The sequence below is a fragment of the Nycticebus coucang genome, chromosome Y, assembly GCF_027406575.1.
Source record: "Nycticebus coucang isolate mNycCou1 chromosome Y, mNycCou1.pri, whole genome shotgun sequence".
Classification (NCBI taxonomy): Eukaryota; Metazoa; Chordata; class Mammalia; order Primates; family Lorisidae; genus Nycticebus; species Nycticebus coucang.
Window position 1 is genome coordinate 17,362,043 of NC_069805.1, and position 9,452 is coordinate 17,371,494.

Consider the following 9,452-nt stretch of genomic DNA (forward strand, 5'->3'; position numbering starts at 1 on the left):
TTGATAGACAATTGTATATATATATATATATAGCACATTATATATGTATCTATATATAGCACATTATATATATCTATATATAGCATATATATATAATGTGCTATATTCACATGATGGAATGTTTTTCAAATATCAAAATGAATGAAGTGCACATTCTCTGTTACAATAGGACTGAAACTTAAAAACATGGCTAAGTGCCTATGCCTCAATCTGCAGAGGTGCGAGACACATACACCTGAATTGGTGGGTTTGAATTCATCCCAGGTGTGACACACAACAATAATGGCTGCAAGCAAAATAGCTGGGCATTGTGGTGGAAACATGTGTCCCGCTACTTAAGAGGCAAAGGTTGGAGAATCACTTGAGCTGAGGAATTGGAGTTGCTGTAAGCTGTGACGTGTATCACTCTGCTCAGGGTGACAACATGAAGCTCTTCCTCAAAAAAAAAAATCATTATGATAAGGGAACAAAGCCACTTACAAAGAACAAATGGAGCATGACTGAACTCAGAAGAAAACATCAAGACATGACCAATTGTCTCCTAGGAGTAGGGTGCAAGTGGGAGAGAGTAGAGTGCTGGGGAAAATGAAAATGACTGCTAGTGGGAATCAATGTTCTTTGTGTGGTGAGAGAAGACGATGTTATAAAATTATATTGAGATGATAGCTGTGCAATTGTTTCTATATTGAGAAACACAATATTAAACAATTTCAAAGTGTGAACTACATATTTCAATGAAGCTACTAGACTAGGTTTTTCAAAACACGAGATGCTGCAAGGGCTTATAGCATAAGAAGTACCCAGGAAGTGAGTGTACTTGAGAGACTGTCAACCGTATCTTCCTGCTCACACACTGGTTTTCATGAATTAACAAGGAATGCACATTGTTCCATTCTATCAAATTTGTCATTTTTTGTTTCCTTGATACAGAGAATGACTTGTTCCTTTTTGGTAGAGTGCCCTGACATTATCAGAACTAACCGTAAACTCAAACTTCTGAAATCAACAGTTCCTATTGTTTCTGCCTCCTCAATGTCTGGGAGTTCACTTGCCTCAGCCCACAGTGCCCAGTTACTTTGGACCACCCACTTCAGCCTCCCAGAGTTTTAGCATTACTGCACTCCAGACCTTGAAGTTGGTATATTTTTCAAACTGTGTGTAGTGTCCTTCAGTGGTGTTTCATGCCTGTCATTTTGGTACTTTGAGAGGCCCACTTATTTAATTGTATGACTTTATAAATTGGAGACCAGCCTTGATCACTAGTTAGATCCCCATCTATGAAGAATAAAACATGGCCAGATATTATGCAGGTGCCTAGAGTCCCTGCTGAGAGAAAATTTCACTTGATACCAACACTTGAAATTTGCTGTGAGATATGATACCAGGGCGCTCTACTGAGGGCAACCAAAGAAGATTCAGCCTAATACACAAATAGAGAAAAACTTTGGTAAAGAACTTCCCCCTCATTTTTGCTTTCAACCACAGATGTACAGTTGATTTTTTTCTCCAGATTAGATGTCAACTAGAGAAATTATTCTCACATAGGATAACTTTCATCCTAAAACCTCTATTAATCAACCCTTTAGATTTTATGTAATTCTGACTATTTGAAATATTAGATTCAAGTAGTGACTGGACAATGCTCACATATTGATTTCCTGTCTCCAATCAGGCTTTTCATATTTATACTACAAATTAGACAGTATATAATCTACCTATTCTGCTGGGCTCCTTCAATCATGGCAAATGTTATGTGGGACCAGGGACCAGATATTCTGTACAAACCCAACCCATCGTATCAACTGCCAACAAGCTAATGAACCAAACTCAAACCCACTTCTTTTGACTCATTGCTTTCCCTGGGGCCACAATAAATCTACTGCTTTATGTAGTCCCACATTCTATGTCCCTACTGAACTCTCCTAATACATTGGTACTTGGAAACTGTGTCTAGCAAATTTTCTTTCTGTATTTCTTTCTTGCATCATTTTTCTTGAAACAGTCTCAATTTGCTGCCAAAACTAGAATGTCATGGAGTCAGCCCAACACACAGAAACATCAAATTCTTGGTTCAAAGAGATCCTCCTGTCTCAGCCTCTGGAGTACCTGGAAATACAGCCAAGGCCCAGAACCCTTAATAACTTTTCAATTTTAGTAGAAACAGGATATGTGATTGGGGCTGAGGGTATCTTGCTCTTGCTCAGCCTTGTCTCCAAACCCTGAGCTCAGGAGATCAGCCAAACTTAGCCTCCAAGAGTACCCAAAAATTGTAGTCATGCATAGCAAAATTAATTTAGCTCCACTTAAAAATGACCTTATTAGGCGCTTTCAAGGAAATTCTATCTTGACATCCTGTGACACACAGGGATTATGTCAGGACTGTTTTGAACATCTGTTGGCAGATATCACCAAAATTATGCAAACATCACTGTTTGCTTATCAGGTTTTTTTAGTCATTGTATATTGAACTTCTGGCCAAAAATAACTCTTCTACTTACTATGTGGTCAGGAAGACAAAAGGTTGCACACAGCAGGCATGGAGGTCATGTATGTTGAAACTTTCCAGATAGTCTATTATTTCCCACGAGCGTTATACATAATGGCAGGTATGGAGTACACTACAGGACAAATTGTATAACAAGATTTTGAGAGAGGACCTTCAGTGAGACATCTTCTGTCCAAAACAAGCCTATTCAATTATTAACATTTATGCACCCAACCAGAATGTGCCCCGATTTATAAGGGAGATTCTAACAGACATGAGCAACTTTATTTCTTCCAGCACCATAGTAGCTGAACATTTTAATACCACTTTGGCAGTGATGGATAGATATTTCAGAAAGAAACTATGCAAAGGGTGGTGATTGTGGCTCAGTGGGTATGCGGTGGCCCCATATACTCATGGTTTCAAGTTAAAATCTTGGTCTGGACAAATTGCAATAACAAAAATATAGCCAGGTCTTGTGGGAGGTACCCTTAGTCCCAGCTACGTGGGATACTAAAGCAAGAGAATCGCCTAAGCCCTGGAGTTGACAATTGCTGTGAACTGTGTGATGCTATGACACTCTACTGAGGGTAATTTCTTTGCAAAAGGAAAAAAAAAAGAAATTAAGCACAGTAATTTTAGAGTTAACCTTAACCATTCAACAATTGGATTTGCAGACACATTTCATCCTAAGAAAACTGAATACACATTCTTCTCATCACCCCATGTAAAACATACTCCAAAATTGATCACATCTTAGGTCACGAGTCTAATCTCAGCTAATTTTTAAGAATATAAATTATTCTTTGAGCAGTGCCTGTGGCTCAGTGTGTAGGACACCATCACATATGCTGAGGGTAGTGTGTTCATACCTGGCCCTGGCCGAACTGCAACAAAAAGTAAGTGGGCCTTATGGTGGTTGCCTATAGTGATAGCTACTAAGGAAGCTGTAGCAAAAGAATCGCCTAAGACTCTACTGAGAAAGACAAACTGGAAATATGTCTCTAGAAAATGAATAGAAAAAAATTATTCCTTGCAACATTTTGGACCATGGAGAATACAAGTTGAACTCAGTAACAACATGAATCTACATTCTCATATAAAAACATGAAAACTAAATAACATTATGCAGAATGATAAGTGGGTCATAGATGAAATTAAAAAAAAAAAAAGGTACCAAATTTTGGAAGAAAACGATAATGAAGACAGGAATTAACAAAAACTCTGGGATAGCACAAAGGTGGACCTAAGAGGGAAATTAATAGCTTTGTAAGCCTTCCTCAAGAGAATGAAAGAAAAGAAGTTAACAACTTAATGGGACGTCTCAAAAAACTGGAAAAGGAAGAACATTTCAATATCAAGTTCATCAAAAGAAAAGAAATATCCAAAATTAGGGCAGACTTAAATGAAATTAAAAAAAAAAAGCATTATACAACACATCAATAATTCAAAAAGTTGCCTTCTTGAAAATGCCAATAAAAATAAAGCAATAAACATTGGCAAACCTAAGCAGCATAAAAAGAACAAAATCTCCAATGTAATCAATGCGAAAGGACAAAGACAAAATAATAACAGCCTCCTCAGAAATTCAAAATATCCTTAATGCATTTTACAAAAAACTCTATTCTCAGAAATATGAAAATCTAAAGTAAATAAACCATTACTTGGTATGACATCACCTTCCTAGATTCAGCCTGGACATGGAAATGTTGAACAGGCCAATGTTAAGTTACTAAATAGTAGCAACTATTGAAAATCTCCCCAAAATGAGAACTCGTAGAGCAGAAGCCTTCACATCAGAATTCTAGCAACCCTTTAAAAAGAAACTAGTAGCTATATTACTTAACCTTTTTCAAAATATAGAATAAAAATGAATATAACCAACCCATTCTATGAAGCAAACATCATATTGATCCCCAAACCAGGAAAAGACTCAATAAGAAAAGAATTTTGTAGACCAATATGTCCAATGTAAATTGATGAAAAAATATTCAAGAAGATCCTAGCAAACAGGATTCAGCAACACATCAAAAAAATTATACACCATGACCAAATGGGTTATATCCCAGTGTCTCAAGGCTTGCTCAATATACATAATTCTAGAAATATAATTAATCACATGAACAAAATAAAAATCAAAAACTAAGTAATTATCTCAATTGATGCAGATAAAGCTTTTGATAATATCTGTCATTCTTTCATCATCAAAACACTGCAGAAATAGGTACATGACATCACCTGTGGCTCAAAGTCATGGTGCACTGATGCCACATAACAAAGTTGGCACGTTCAAACCTGGTGACAACTACATTGTGATGATAGCTGTATAATTCTGTGACTCTAAAGAGAAACACAAAATTGTACACTTTCAAGGGGTGAACTACTTATTTCAATGAAGCTACTTGAAGATGTTTCCCAAAACTTAAGTGCTCAAAATGCTCACAGCATAAGAAGTACCCAGGTCCTTAGAGTTCTTGAGAGACAGTCAAACCTATTTCCCTTCTCACACACAGGTTACCATGAATTGACATGGAAGTTACATTGTTTCATCCTACCGAAGCTGTCATTTTATTTCTTCTTGATATATTTACATGATGGAATATTTTTCAACAATCAAAATAATGAAGTGTACATTTATGTGAGAATAAGAAGTCTGAGAACTCCCTAGGTAGAGTGCCTTGACATCTTCATGCCTAACCTCAATGTGAATCTCCTGAGACAACAGATTCTATTGCCTTACCCTCCTGAGCATCAGGGAGTCCAGGTGCTCCAAGACCGTGGCAAGTTACTTTGGACACCCTGCTTCTGCTTCCCAGAGTGTTAGTATTACAGCTGTGAGTGACCATTCCAGACCTTTAAGGTGGGATATTTTTCAAACTCTGGTCGGTGGTCAACAGTGGTGCTTCATGCCTACCATCTTGGCCCTTTGGGAGGTCCTGCCAGTTGAACTGTCTAAGTTTCTAAATTGGAGACCAGTTTTAGTACTAGTGAGATCCCCATCTCTGAAGAAAAAGAAACAGCCAGATGTTATGCAGGCACCTAGACAGGGCTGAGGGAATAGGTTCAATTAATGACTCTTGAAGTTTGCTGTGAGATATTATACTAGGACACTCTACCAAAGGCTGAAAAATGAGACTCTGTCTCAAAATGTAAATGGAGGAAAACATTGGTAGGTAACTTACCCCTCCTTTTTACTTTTGACCTCAAATCTAGATTTGAACATTGTTTTCCTCGATTAGATGTCAACTAGAGAAATTATACTCACATAGGGCAATTATTTTTCTAAAACCTCTATTAATCAAACCTTTGTCTTTTACTTAACTCTGAATCTCAGATACCCTTGATTATTGTAGTCACTAGAAGCTGCACACACAATGAATTCTTTACTCAAATCAGACTTTTCCTATGCATTTATCCAGAGGATACTCTACTCGTCTTCTTTTCAACTCCTTCATTCTTGGCTAATATATTCTTGCCTCAATCAGTCCAAGCACAGGGACAGGAAATTTTTGAAGAACAACTACCCATCACCTAGACTGGAAATGCCCCAACAAAAATCCCAAACGTGCTTGTTTTGTTAATTGCCCCCCCACCCGAGGGGGAACAATAAATGTACTCTTTAATTAGGCGAATAATGCATCTATTTACTGACCTCTGATTGCAACTTGGCTCTTGGAGACTGACTAGAAAATTATTTCTTTCTTTCTTTCTTTCCTTTTTTCTTTCTTTCTCTCTCTCTCTCTCTCTCTCTATCTATCTTTCTCTATCTCTCTATCTATCTATCGCCCTCCCTCCCTTCCTCCCTTCCTTCCTTCTTTCCTTCCTTCCTTCCTAACTCCCTCTCTTCTCTCTTTCTCTCTCTCTCTCCCCCTCTCTCTCACTCTCTCTCCCTCTCTCTCCCTCTCTCTTTTTCTTTCATTCTATCATTATTTATTATGAGACAGACTCTAACTATGTTGCTCAGCATGGAGTGTCATGTCTTTAGCCTGGCATACAGCAACATTCAACTCTGGAATGAACGGATCCTCAAGCCTCAGCCTCTGGATTACCTTGAACTGAAGGCTAGTCCACAATCTTGACAACATTTCCTATTTTAACACAAATTCTGTGTGTGGGTTTGGTGCTGAGAATATCTTGCTGTCGCTCAGACTTGTTTTCAACCACAGAGTTCATGGTATCATCCCAGCTTTCCCTCCAAGAACAACCAAATAATATAGTCATGTGTGGCAAACGTCTTTGGGTTCTACTTAAGGGGATTTGAGGAGCTTAGATCATTTCCTCTTTGTTTCCCTCATTACTTCCCTCCCTTTGCCCCTCTCTCTCTTTGTCTTTCCTTTTTCCAATTGTCTCTCTCTCTCTCATTTGATTGCTCTCTCCATTCCTTTCATTCCTTCATTTATTTATTTTCTCTATCTCTCTCCTCTACACCTTAAGGAAAAACTCTCTAGTAACAAACAAAAAACTATACAAGTGATCCCTGAATGTGGACTCTTGAACTCTGTAATTGAATTGGTTGAATTCTGGAGGGTGTAAATTATATATGAATAGAGTTCTTATTTATTAATCTATGGGATGTTATCTATGAGGTAAATCTAGAAAAACATTCATACAAAACATAAGCATGGATGAACACCATTGCTCAAATCTATAATCACAGCAATTTCAGAGGTAAAGACAGAAAGATCACTGGAAGATAAAGGATTTCATAACAGAGAGACCAAAATAGAAAGACAACACTTGTCCAAGAAATAAGTGCAAAACTTCACCATCAGTTGTGTCATAGGCCTGTACTCTCATCTTCTGAGAAAAATAAACTCAGGAGGATTACTTGAGCTTAGAAGCTTGCATTTCCTTGAGCTATGATTGTTCCAATGTATGTTTCTGGGTCAAAGAAGGAAATGTTTTTATCCAATGGATAATAGAGATAATCTATCAGTTCAGGAGAAGTTTGGCAGCACACAAAATAATTTATACATGTATCCAAAACACGATTTATTACCAGTATTGCCAGTCCTGCTCTATATTTGAACATCAACTAATAGAAAACACTATATTAATAGAATGAGTAAGGAAAATCACCCACTTGCCTCAAGGGACACAGAAACAGCTAGAGACAGAAGCAAAATATTTTCTTGATAAAATCTTTTAAAAACATTAGATGAGGGGAGACACCATTTTGCAGTAAATAGGTCACCTCTATATTCTCAGGCTGGTGGTTAAAACGCGGCCCCAGACAAACTGAAATAATAACATCAAAAATCTTACACTAGAAGTGAACATCTTCAGGACTACCAGTGGGATTTACAGATGACCGTCTACATGTAATGTTCTATATTCATACGATGGAATATTTTTTAACAAACTAAAGAAATGAAGCACACATTTTTATTACAATTGAAATGAACCTTAAAATCATTATGATAAGAGAACTAGGCCACTTACATAGCACAACACAGAGCATAAGTGAATTCAGAAAAAAACCTCAAGACAAAAATAATTATCTGCTAGAAGTAGGGGCAGGTGAAGGAGGGTGGTCAGGAAGTGAAAGATATTTCTTATATGTGTGGGGTAGACAAATTTCTAAAATTAGACTGTGATGATTGCTGTACAATTGTGTGACTACATTAAGATTCACAAAATTTTATACTTTCAAAGGGTGAACTACTTATTTCAATGAAGCTAATTGAAGATGTTTACCCAAAGGACCTCAAAAGGCTCACAGCATAAGAAGTAACTCAGTTGTGAAAGTATTTGAGAGACATTGAACCCTATCTCCCTGCTCACACACAGGTTACCATAAATTTACATGGAAGGCATATTGTTCCATCCTACTGAAGCTGTCATTTTCTTTTCCCTTGACACAGAGTCTGACAACTTCCCCCTGGGAGAATTCTCTGACATCATTGTAGCTAGTGGAAATCTCAAAAGTCTAAATCAACAGATCCCATTGCCTCACTATCCTGAGCATCTGGGAGTCCAGGTGCCCCCAAAGAGTACCCAGTTATTTTGGACCACCTGTTTCTCCATCCAAGACTGCTAGCATAACAGGTGTGAGCCACCACACCAGAACATGAAGTAGAATATTTTTTAAACAATAATTGGTGGTCAGTAGTGGATCTTCATGTCTGTCTTCTTGACACATTGGATGACCCCAGCAGTTGTACTGTCTTAGTTTATGAATTGGAGATCAGCCTGAGCACTAATGAGATTCCCATCTCTGAAAAATGGAAAATGGCCAGATGTTTTGCAGGGGCCTAGAGTCCCAGATGAGGGAATAGGGTCACTTCATGACAAAACTTGAAGTTTCCTGGGACATGTGATACCAGGGCCTTCTATGAAGGGCAACCAAATGAGAATCTGTCTCAATACATAAATGGAGAATACCATTGTAGAGAACTTATTCCTCATTATTATTTTGTTCAAGGATCTAGAGTTGAAATATTTCCCCTAAATTAGATGTCAATTAGAGAACTTTTTCTCTCATAGGGAAATTGTTTTTCCATAACCTCTGTTAAGCAAACTTTTGAGTTTTATGTAACTCTGACCTTTGGATAACCTAGATTTTTGTAGTCAATGAAAACTGTGCATGCAATTAATTCTTGACTGAAATAAGTCTTTCCCTAGTCATTTCTTTTGAACTCATTCCATATGAATTCCCTTGGTTCAATCAGTCTGAACTCAGGGACCAGAAATATCTGGAGCACTTCTACACATGACATCAACTGTCAATATCCTAAAGAATTAATCTCAACCCCCCCCCCTTGCTCACAATATATCTCCTACTTTATGTAGTCCCATATTCCATCTACCTACGGACCTCTTCTCAAACCTTGGCTCTTGGAAAATGTGCCTATTAAATATTATTTTTCTCTTTGTTTCTTCCTTTTATTATTTCTTCCTTCCATCTGTCATTTATTTCTTCCGACATCTGTCTTTCTGTTTCCTTTATTTCTTTTGTTGTTTCTTT